This window comes from Myotis nattereri (genome assembly GCF_964212035.1).
Source record: "Myotis nattereri genome assembly, chromosome: 3".
In the NCBI taxonomy this organism is placed as follows: domain Eukaryota; kingdom Metazoa; phylum Chordata; class Mammalia; order Chiroptera; family Vespertilionidae; genus Myotis; species Myotis nattereri.
This window is the reverse complement of record NC_138077.1, coordinates 43,496,634-43,509,242: the sequence shown is the minus strand read 5'-3', so window position 1 is coordinate 43,509,242 and position 12,609 is coordinate 43,496,634.

The window sequence follows — 12,609 nt, the reverse complement described above, 5'->3', positions numbered from 1 at the left end:
GAGGTTGCCTAAAGCTGGAATGATTGGGGATGAGAAATGGGGAGTGACTGCAAATAGGTACAGGATTTCTTTATGGGTTAATGAAAATGTTCTGAAATCATTGTGGTGATGGTTACATAAGTCTGTGAATCTACTAAAAACTATTGAGTTGTATACCTTAAGTGGGTTAATTACATGGTGTGTAATTATAACTCAATAAAGATTTTAATAAGTAAATAAATGGGCTCAAGTTGTTGGCCTTCAGTGTTGATGCTGTTTTCAAAATATTTTCACCTGTGAATTCAAACAAAACCATCAAAAGTTCTGATAGAGAAGTCTTGAATGAATATACTATGTTTTTCATTGTAAAAACAACAATAAAAAACCAAAACACCCTTAAAGTTTGCCTCGCATTGCAGCTCAATTTTGAATAGTTTTTAAGATGTATGTTGCTGGAGTTTATATAAATTGGTTCTTGAAATTAAAGACATCAATATAAAAGATTCCTGAAAGTAGTAACTTGGTCTCCAAAGTGACTTCTTTTCAAATTAATATAAACACACACACATTAACTTTTTCTTCTTTAGACCTTTAGTGGAATTTATTTTCAGTTCTTTAAACTCATTTTTACCCTACACTATCCTCTAGATCAAAGCTTTGAAACTAGAGTGTCTATGAATAGGTTTTATGAGTCAATAATCCCTGACATTTTATGCTAATGTTTGTGAATATGTATCTGAATGCATTTCTTAGAAGAGATACCATATTCTCATAAGTGTTTATGACCCAATAAAGGTTAAGGACCAGCACTTTACATATAGATAAAATGAGAAGAAGAAATATGAGTTTATTTATTTTTACTTTATATCCAAGGAGGCAAACCTAATTCTAATTTGTTGGGTCCTACATAAAACAAAATGATGAAACCTTTCCAGAATATGCTACCCCATCCTTGAAAATCCACTTGCTTAAAAGGCTTATTTTGTTATAGTTGTTAATAATTTTAAAACGACTTATCTTTAAAAAACAACAGTCTCTGAGTGACATTCTAAAAATGTGTTCTAATGGTAATTGACTCTGATGAGAAGGCTATATTAGAAACACCCTTGAAGCTTTACCATAATACTCCAGCTTTAAAGATGAGACTAATGGCATTACTTAAATCAGAAGCAGCACTGTGCAGCTGCAGTTGCTACCTACTTATTCATTTCCAGCAGGAACAGGTGTGTGTGAGAGCGATAAAATGAGGGACCCTAAACTCCCCTGATTAATGAAGTTACAGAATGGTATATGCAAATCGTACTTTACACAGTGTAGGAACCTGGATTTTCTAGGGCCTTACATTTGTCTTTAAAATAGACCCCTTTAAATCAGAAATATTGTGGGCTCACTAGATTGTTTGAATCCATTTGGTAACCATTGATGAGCTTAATATAAATCAATTCTCTGTACTAGGTTTAAAAGCAACTTTGTGCAAGAACAAAATAGTCTTTGACTACTCTTGGGACTATCAGTGTCATCTGCTTATCTTGCCAGCTTACATATATTTTAAAATTAGCAGGTAGTTAATGTTGTCTGGACACCATCGTTACACAACTCTGAGGGACACCATTTCATACTGTGGCCCAAGGGGTTACCATTTACATAGAAATAATGTGAACAGCAGCCCTTAGAGTTGTGCAACACCTGTTACTGTTTCCAGGGCATTCCATGTAGAGTTTCCAAGCCGAAAACTCTTTCTTCTGTTTACTGCTGTAAGTATCTTTCTAAACAAAAGTTAGTTGACAAGAGTAGAGGGAAAGTCTCCATTTAGATTGATGTCCTCAATGGGACCAAATTTTTAGAAAAATTAAATCTTATCTGATCTTTTTAGTTTTGCTTTTGTTTTCTTCCAGCACCCAGAGAAAGAACATGAGAGAGTTGCACAGGGCTTTTACTTCTTTTTTAAAAATCCTCACCCGAGGATATTTTTCCATTGATTTTTAGAGAGAGTGGAAGACAGAGGGAAAGACAGAGAGAAATATCAATGTGAGAGAAACACATCGATTGATTTCCTCCTGCTCGCGCCCAACCAGGGCCCGGTCCAGGGAGGAGCCTGCAACCAAGGTATGTGCCCTTGACCAGAATCAAACCTGGGACCCTTTGGTCTGCAGACCGACACTCTATCCACTGAGCCAAAGCCACAAAGGCCAGGGCTTTTAATTCTTGTTCAAAGATTTTTAGGGCACTTCAGTTGTAATGTTTACTTGTTCTCTTTCATTCACCTTAAAGTAGCCTGGCAGAATGAGTGCGTGAAAGCATCTGATAAGATGACACAAACAGAGCTGATCAACTATCTTGAGTACATCTTTCCTAGTTAGAGTTATTTCACTTTTTCTAAGAGGAAGCAGTGCTATCAGGAGCAGCTGCTAATTCTAGCCATAAGGTGAGATCCTTAGGATGAAGTAGGGCAAAACCTCCCACCAAGTCATCAGTGCACTGGATTCCTGAAGCGTGCTTGGGCCTAGAGAGTTGCTGATTTGTAAATTTTGGCAGAGACTGTTGTCTGTAATCACAATGCTTCTCTTCTGTAGTAATAAACTTCCAAATTTTATGGAAATTAAATTTGACACTTGGTTGCTCAAAATACACAATATATTTGTTAGCTTCTCTTGGATCCAGTTGTGAACATGTGGCTAAGATCCAGACAATAGGAAGTAAATGGAGGTGTCCCACGGCAACTTTCAGAAACCTGAACTTAAGAGTCAGATGATGTGCACAGCCAGTGTTGCTCAGTGATTGAGTGTTGACCTATGAACTAGGAGGTCACAGTTCGATTCCTGGTCAGGGAACATGCCCAGCTTGTAGGCTCGATCCCCAGCCGGGAATGTTCAGGAAGCAGCCAATGGATGATTCTCATCATTGATTTTTCTCTCTCTCCTTTTTTCTCTGAAATAAAGAAAATAATTTTAAAAAAGAGTCAGATGATGTGCATTCTTTGATTGTTTTTTTGTTTGTTTTGTTTTGTTTTATCTTCCATTTGCTGCCTGGAACACATACAAGATGGGGGAAGTTTGACTCACTATACTGGATCACGAGGACAAAGGTCATGCCCCAGGGATAGCAGAATGGAGGGTGTTATGCCAAGAGCTGAGGTCCAAGAAAACTTCAGGATATTGTTTGTCGATTCCAAAGAAATAACCTGGAAGACTGGCTGTGAACGACATGGGTTTATTAGGACTCCGTGCACACCAATGGCAGCCAGCAAGGGAAATTGCTGCCATATCAGAGGCAGCTGGCCAGTAAAGTTTCCATCATACCTGGGTGGGGCTGGGGGTAGCCAGTAAGGTTTCCGAAACCCAAACGTTCGGGGTTATAGAGAGTACAAAAACACAAAGCAAACGGGGCATGCGAGGTGGCTGTGTGAAATCAAAACACAAGCTGTTTCTCTGCAGTTGTTTCCAGTCCGGGCTCACATTCGGAAGCAGTTTCTCCCTTGACCGAGGAGCTGGCCAGGCTCCCAAGCTCACATCCCACTTACAGATGGCCTCCACCACATTCCCACAGGGAGGGGGAGTCGGAGCTTGGAAAGGGGCCCATGCTCCCACGTCCCATACAAAGTGCTATAAAGAGCGTGGTCCTAGGACCTCTCGCCATTCTGCCTTCCCACAGCCATTTACGTGAGAGGGAGAAACCAATTCCTGCCCTGGGTAAGCCAGTGTTGCTGTATGTGTACAATTACAGCTGACCCTAATCCTAACTTATGCAGATGGGGTCCAAGAATTAGGGGGAGGGGGGATTGTTTGTTTTCCTCAGTGTCATAGGTAATTCTGATGCACAGGTTTGAGAATCTAGTCTCATTAAACAGGATTTCTTGTTTTAAGAAAAAAATTTTTGCCAGTGTGAGATGGTTTTCAACTCCATGTTGAATTGCTCATAAAAGTTTATGTTATGTTTCACATTTAATTGTTGTTGGCAGTTCATGGAGACACCAGTAAGAACCTGAGAATAGGACTTTAAATCAACATTTAGTAGGAAAGAGTCTCACAGGCCTACTTGAACCTCAAATTGACTCCTACTTAATTAGGGATAAAAACACTCACAAACACAGTGTGTATTATCAGAAGAAAAAGTGGTCAGCCATGGCACAGGGGAAAAGAAGAGTAATTTGAGGAGCAGAATCTCTCAACCTGACCAAAATCAGGTGCTGAATCTGGGGTGCACCAGCCTTCTGTTCACTCGATCAGAGATCTCCAAAGCGGGGTGCCCCTTCCCACGGCAGTGTAAAAGAGGATCCATAGAGAAGCAAACAAAAAATATTTAGTACAACTATTACTACCTATTTCTGTCTAAAAAACCAGAAATTAATATTCCATGTACGTATGGACGCTGTTGTCCTCACCAGGTTGCATCTGAGATAGCCATAGGTCAGGAATGAAGTTTCCTTAGGGAAGAAGGCAAGTTCCAAAATGCAGAGAGGTTGACAGTGGCATCCTCCCTCTTCCCTTCGCTTCCAGCATATTGAGAAATATTGCAAATTATGCGTGCTGGGGTAAGCAGATATTTAGGCTAAATTGCTGAATTTAGTTTCATTAACCCTCACAAAAGATTCCTTGAAAGGAAGCATGATTGAAGATAATACAAATAATGCAAACGATGGTGAACAACAAGAAGACGGCAGAGCTAGTAGTTCTGGAATTAGCACCTGGTCAGCTGCATTACAAGGTAGAATGAATTAGTCAGACCTGGCAAGAAGTTGACCAAAATATTTTGGAATTATCAGGATTATTAGATATATTGATTTATAACCTACCATTTATGATGGTAGAAAACCATCATCTATTAGAATGTTTTAATATATTGTTTATTTCATTATCTCATCTTTTATACATTTCTATTTTATTGTGTCTTATAATGTACATATATGTCAATATCATTGTAAAAATATATACTTTGCAAACATCCTACATATTAGAGATGTATACTGAAAATTTATGGAATGTACTACCTCCTAGATTCTCTTTGGGGAATGAAAGATTTTTTTCTCCCAGCTGCTAGGAATGCTGCCAGAATATGGCCTTTTTGGGGGATTGCCTTGCCCAGGGTCACAATGTCTTCCAAAGGTAGCTTGCATCCAGTGATTGGCGTGTAAGCGCCTGATCCTCTTGTCCCAACTCTGAAGGCTGACAGCTCTGGAGCCCCCAGTGGCATTGTGCTGAGGTATCACATTGCAGCTCAACTTCTCCCTCTGCTCATTCCTGCTTCTTTCCCGTCTATTTCACAGGTGTTAATCCCAAGAGCACTTCCTAAACATTCTGCACACTAATCTCCATCTCAGAGTCTGCTTTCCAGGGAACCCCAACTGCAACAATGGAGGGGGCATGCTAAACAATGTTTGGAAACCAGGGATCCATTTGCTATCAACTCTCTGATAATTGTTTAATAGACTTTTGTCTCACACGTCATTAATTTTTATAAATATTATATGTGTGCTAGAAAAAAAAGCTATGCATTCTGATTGATAATGATGTTAGTTAAGTTTATGATGATGTTTTAGCATATTGGTGATGTAGTCCTGCCTCCCCCTGTGATCAGGGTCAATGACCCATGCCAGGGTAGTGACTCCTTTCCTTGGCACAAAAAGCCAGAAATGACTGAGTGGGACATATAGCTCAAAAAAGGCTCTTACTATGTCCTTTGTAGAAGCATTTCCCCTCTAGGAGCCAGGACTTATAGATCTCAGAGTGTTAATTGCTGGTACAGGAAACAAAATTTCCCAAGTAGGTCACTGGCAGTGGTGATAAATGAGGCTACTTCTACTTCCAGTGTTTGGTTCCTATAACCTTACATTTTAACTGTTAAGAACATACCACCATATATATAATGATTATTTATTAATGGTGTGAACTGCATCCTGAAGGATGGTACCCCATCCTCACAGGATATCATCTCCAAGCTGGCACCTCAGTGGTTCCTTCAAAGAGATATTTTCCATTACTCTGTTAGGAAAGCTAATAACTTCTGGGCGGTGTGGTATGTGATTAGAGTAGGGAATCCATGGTCATATGCCCACCTCAGCAGTACCTTTGTTTTAAGGTGTCCTTCGTTCTGATGCAGTATTATGTAGGCTCTTATATCACTGGCTCAGATCCTTTCTAGGTCCTTGGAAATGAAAGGAAAGCTTCAGCAGAAGCCCTGCAGTCAGGAAAGGAAAACTCACATGTGGAACATATGTCAATTCCAATCAAGATGAATCACTGAGCTGATGACCAAAGAGTTCTTATTGGTTGGTCTCCTTGAAAGATAGTACAGCATCTGGGCAAGTCTTACACTCTGCAACTAGATCAGCCTTGGAGAGTGGGAAAGAGTTCATTTGGTTGGGCTCATGTATAGCTTCCATCCCTTCAACCAAGCCAACTCTGCTCATGGGCCACTTGACTTGTGCCAGTTCTAAGGTAGGCAATGATAGCACCTGGTTGGTATCAGCTAGCCTGGTCACTCTATCTACTTGGTTGATCAATACATCCTCTGGGGTAGATGTTTTCTGGACAGTATTAACATGTGATGCACAACTCTTCACACGTTGTGCCTACTCTGATAGGCCCATCTCTAAATTCCCCAGTTCTTGCTGTTCTCTATCTTCTGATATTTCTCTGTCTAGGCCCTGACCAATCATCCAAACTATTTGCCATTGCCCATATATTTACTTCCAACCACTTCTCTGAGTCTTTTGATTCCTTCTTCCACCATCAGCTGTGGCAGTTCTGGTATTTCTATTTTACTAAGCGTGCCATCAGTTTCTCCAAGTCTCTAAGAGCCAACCTAGCAGTGTTAATAATGTGTCCCATAGTCTTTGCCTGGGCATTAAGTCCTGTGTCATGAAGAATGTTTCCATAATGATAAATTCTCCCTACCAAAATTTATGTTCTGTCACCCTTGATCCAGCACCCAAACATACTCTCCAGGTTTCTGCTGATGTGTATTGGCTAGATCCCCCCTTAGTAATCTCAGCCCATTCCTGAATGAGTTATTTTGTGAGTTAATTCTAATTATTGTTCTGGTGGCCAGGGCAGGGGGAGGTATTTCCTAAGCAGGGCATGTATCTTGCAAGGTAAAAGCCCCTGAATTGTCTTTAAGCAAGTGGGGAGCACAAGTCTTTAGCAGGGATGGGGTGAGCTTCTTCTGCAGGTCCAAAGCGTTCAGGGGAATCTCAGAATTTGCGATTTTCAAATTCATTGAATCAGATGCCCTAATTTTAACTCACAGTGTTCCAATTCTTCCCATTCAATGCCCTAACCTTGGCATAGCAGAATTGCCATGAGAATTCCACCCTCTCTGGAATGCCATTTCTCTTCCTTTTTAAATAAGTACTGAGCCTGACCCTCTGCTTTTTCTGCCCTGTGATTACAGATTAGTGTCTTATATGCTGCTAGACTGTGATGTTCACAGTCTGCACAGTTTGTCTCATCTCACATTGGTAATTAGTCACCTTCACACCTTGTATTGTGTTTCTCTAATGCAGTAATAGCCGCCAGCAACAGCCACCTGACTCCATGTAATTACAAATTCCTATAAACCTCTCAAATGCCTGAGATATTGCCCTCATTACCTCCTACAGATACCCATCCTAACTTCTCCACTGATGAAAGTTTTAGCTTTTGCACAGCAACAGCATGCTAGGAGTTATTGATACTCCACTGATCACCAATGAGTGGTGTGCATCAATGATGCCATTTTCATTACTAGTTAGCTGGTTCGTGATCCAGCCCCCATATCCCATTTTAAAGTTCGCTTCCTAGGACCACTTCTGCTAGTAATAGTCATAGATCAAGTTCCTCAGGAAAAAGACTTTGAGGTAAATGCTTCCATGCAGGAGATCTACTGGTGAGTGCCTTTGGGAACAACACCTGTAAGGAAGTGAAGAAAGCAAGATTGAGCAGAGAGAGTTGAACTCTGAGGCAGATACAGCAGAAGCTTCAGCAAACCCTTGGGCAGTTCTAAGGCCCAGATAGCCTTCAGAGATGGTCTGAATTGAGGCAAGGGAACTAAGCCTTTCTATTGCCACCTTCATTTGTTTGGATATGGGAGGAGGGGAGAGAAGCATGGCCTTGGACAAGGCATCTACCTTTAGCCAAAGTCCAAATCCTTGGAGGAACTCAGATCCTTAGTTTCTCTTGGCAACCAAAACTCCCAGCAGCTGGGGGAATAAGTGCCTTGGTATTTAGGCGGGCGGGAGTGGTATGGGGAATGCATCGCAGCCTCCAATACACAGCTTCTGTTTTGTAGACCTTCTGTGTGGCTCTCATCACACTTTATCCCTGTTTTGATCTTTCACTACAAGAAGCCCCAAACTCCCAGCCATCTCTCATCACCAGAACTCAAACCTGCACATCTTTGTACCAGATAAACAATAACAGGCTATACACTGAGTGGCCAGATTATTATGACCACCCCATCAGTACTTTGTTGGGCCACCTTTTGCCTTCTATACTGCAGCGATTCTTCTTGGCACTGACTCCACGGGATGTTGAAAGGTGATGTGAGGAATCTGACACCATGCCTGATGAATAGCACTGTCCAGTTCTGTGAGATTTGATGGCTGTGGAACCAGCTGCCTGATGCTCTTTTCACTTCGTCCCACAAATGCTCAATTGGGTTGAGATCTGGTGATTGTGGGGGCCACCTAAGCAAGGAAAAGTCTCCCTCATGTTCTTGAAACCACTCCTGCACAATGCGAGCACTGTGGCATGGCGCATTGTCTTGTTGGAAGATGCCATCTCCATTAGGATACACCATCAACATGATAGAATGAACTTGATCAGCAACGATACTTAGGTATGTTGTGCTATTCAGATGTTGTTCCACACGAATTAAAGGGCCAAAATCATACCAGGAAAACATGCCCCAAACCATAACACTGCCCCCACCAGCTTGAAGGGTTGTACTCATGCATGTGGGGTGCATGCTTTCATGCTGTTTCCACCAAATTCTCACTCTGCCATCTGCATGATGCAACTGGAAACGGGATTCATCAGACCACATGACTTTTTTCCAATGCTCGACTGTCCAATCCTTGTGTTCCTGTGTGAATTGGAGACATTTAATCTTGGTAACTGCAGATAGCAAAGGTGTTCGAACAGGCCTTCGGCTGTTTTGCTGATACTTGCTCCATGGCTCCGAGCGCCAACAATCATCCCATGTTCAAAGGCTGTTGAATCGCGTTGTTTACCCATATCTTCAGAAAAAAAATCACTTCTACTGTTGTAGTAAACACTCTGCTTCCCTATTTATAATGGTCTGGCCCTCTAGCAACTTCAGCGCGAATTATAGCTAATTTGCCTACAAACGTCAGGTGGTCATAATAATCTGGCCACTCAGTGTATGTCACATGCCAAATGAAGAATGTAGACTATTAGTACTGTAATTCAGAGAAGGAGGTGCTCACTAAAAATTAATGCCCATTAACTTCAAGGAGGCTGTTCTATTATATTCCTCTAGTCTATTCATTTCCCCAGTCTCCTAGATGACTATTTCATACCTCTTATTCTTCCCAATTTTATCACATCTCTTTCCATCCTCCTTCTCAGCTGATGTCCTTGCTTTCTTCAAAGAGAAAACAGAAGCAGTCAGAAGAGAATGCCCACAGGCACCCACCAACACATCTACCCACCTCCCTGTATCTGTGCTCATTTATCCTGCCTTCCCTCCTAGTTCTGTAAGTGAACTGTCTGTGTGCCTATCACAACCCACCTCCTCCACTGTCACCCACTCAAACACTAGTACACTCTAGTAATCCCTGTAATCCTCTCCTCTTTCATCTGCGTCATCAACTTCCCTCTTTCTATGGCTTCTTTCCAACCAGCATATAAACAAGCTATAATGTCTTCCATCTCAAAAACAGGAAGCTTATTTAAAAAATTTTCTCCTATCTTAAAAGATCTCAATCTTACTCCCGTCCAGCTACCAGTGAGTTTCTCTTCTTCCCTTCATAGCAAAAGTTCTATATTGATTATTCTTATTGTTTCCTATTGTTTTCCTCTCATTCTCTCTTGAACCTACTTCAGTCAGGCTTGTATTCCCACCACAGACCCATGCAACTTTTGCCAAGGTCACCAATGCCTCTTTTTATCACTAAATCCAATGGTCAGTTCCTGGTTCTCATCCTACTTGCTTCATCAATCATTCCCTCTTCCTTAAAAACCTTGCTCCCCCTGATTCCAGGATACCAGGACTCTGTTGATTTCCTTTACCTCTCTAGCTTCCTTCTTAGCCTCCACTGCTGGTTCTTTATCTACTTCACCTCTACTAGTAAACGTTGGGAGGCCCCAGGGCCCAGTCTTTAAACCTCTTCTTTTGTTTATGTACACTTGCTCTCTTGGTGATCTCATTTAGTTTCACAGCTTTAAATATCACCTACACCTTAAAATCTCCTAAGTTCACACCCTCAGCCTGGACCTCTTCCCTGTCAACTTGACATGTATATTTGGATGTCTACTGGATATCTAAAACTTCACGTTATAAAAATTGAGCTCTTAATATCTGCCAGTTTCTCCCAACACAGGTTTTTCCTACAGCTTGCCCCATTCTCTGTAAATAGCAGTTCCATCCCATCACTTGTTCTGGATATAAACCTTAGTGTCATCCTTGACTCTTTACCTCCCACTCCACATTTAATCCATCAGCAAATCTTGGTGGCTCTACCTGCAAATATATTCAGAATGCAACTACTTATCACTGCCTCCTCTGCTATCATCTTGGTCTAAATTACCTCTTACCTGAGGCAATAGGATCCTACTGGACTCCCTGCTTCAGCCCTTGTTTTACTGTGGCCGACTGTATTGATACACAACAGCCAAGCAACTCTCCTATTCAAAATTCTTCTGTGGTTTCCCATCTTATTGAGAATAAAACCGAGATTTGTTTCAATGCCACAGGCTCTGTGTGATCTAGCCCCTCTCTCTCTCTGACCTCATCCTAGTTCTCTGCTTAGACCATCCTGCCCTAGCCAACCTGGCCTCCTGGCTGTTCTCTGAATATGCCAAGCACCTCCTATTCTGTCTAAAACTCATTTCTCTGTTATCTGCATAGTGTGCTCCCCTCTTTTCCCCACACGCTTAAAGCAGGTCCTTCTCTGAGTACTCCTATACAAGGGCAACCATTCCCTTCCCCATACTTCCTCTTTCCCTGACCCTGCACTTTCTCCATAGCACAATTACTATCTGCCATATTATATACAGGGTGTTCCAAAAAATGTACACATATTTTAACAGCTTGTAGCTGTTAAATGAAAATGAGATGTATTTTAATAAACACTGCCTTTGTAATCATTCAAAATGTATATACATTTTTTGGGACACCTTATATTTGTTTATTTTTATGCCCCCCTCTCCCCAAATGTAAGCGCATTGAAAGCAGTCATTTTGGGTGTTCTGTTTGTTGTGTCTGAAAACTAGACCAGTGCCTGGTACATAGGAGATCTTCAATATATTTGTTGAAGAAATCAAAATCTTACTTGGGGTGGTTAACACGCAATACAATATACAGATGATGCATTATAGAATTGTATACCTGAAATTGATATAATTTTATTAACAAATGTCACTCCAATAGATTCAATAAAAAATGAAATCTTAATTTACCCATTGTCTGAGACTAGCCATTCTAAAATATCACACCTTGTATTGTGCATGCTTAGGGTTAGCTCCAGCTATCTTAAAGAGACTCAAGGAAAGCTGTGAAAAGATTGCTCATCCATTGTCTGTTTCAAAACTATTTAGTATAGCTTAACATAAGGTGGTGTAAATATTTAATTTCCAATTGGTAACCTAATTTTTGCCTTGTCTACAAACCCCTAATTATAGAGTACATGATCTAATAAAATAAATTTTTCCTGATCTGTGACTTACAGTAAAAAATACTTATGTTCATTCGGTGTTGCTCAGTGGTTGAGCATCAAACCCATGAACCAGGAGGTCACAGTTCGATTCCCAGTTGGGGCACATGTCTGAGTTGTGGGCTCAATCCCAGTAGGGGGCATGCAGAGGTAGCCAACTGATGATTCTCTGTCATCATCGATGTTTCTATCTCTCCCTCTCCCTTCCTCTCTCTCTGAAATAAATAAAAACATATTTTAAAAAATACTTACAAAAACCTAGAAATAAAATTATATTTTGTTGTATAATGAACAAATTCTTTTTATTTAAGATAATATTACCTAAAAAGAAATACAAAACTTAATATTTGATATTCAAATGTGTGAAAATTTGAAATCTGTACTGTTGCAGAAAATATGTTTTGTTATATTGTTATATTTTCAGTTATATAGCTGGTCCTCTGTAATATCTCTTAGACTCTGTCAGAAAACGGAACAAGCTTTAAGTAAAATTTAAATAAATCCTTCCAAGAACTGTGTATAATGAAAAATAGTTTTTTGCTGTAACTCCCCACTAGATGGTGCTGCTAAGAAGTTTTCTTAAAAATTTCAATTTGGGGATCCTATTTAACTAAGCAATAGAATGTAATTCATATTTTTAATGTTTTTTTTAAAAATAACAAATGATTTTATAACTTTAGACAAATGTTCTATAGACTCCTAGAGCTTGTGCGTGGATGTGATGTGGGTCAGTTTCATAAAGAAAAAGCAATCTCAGT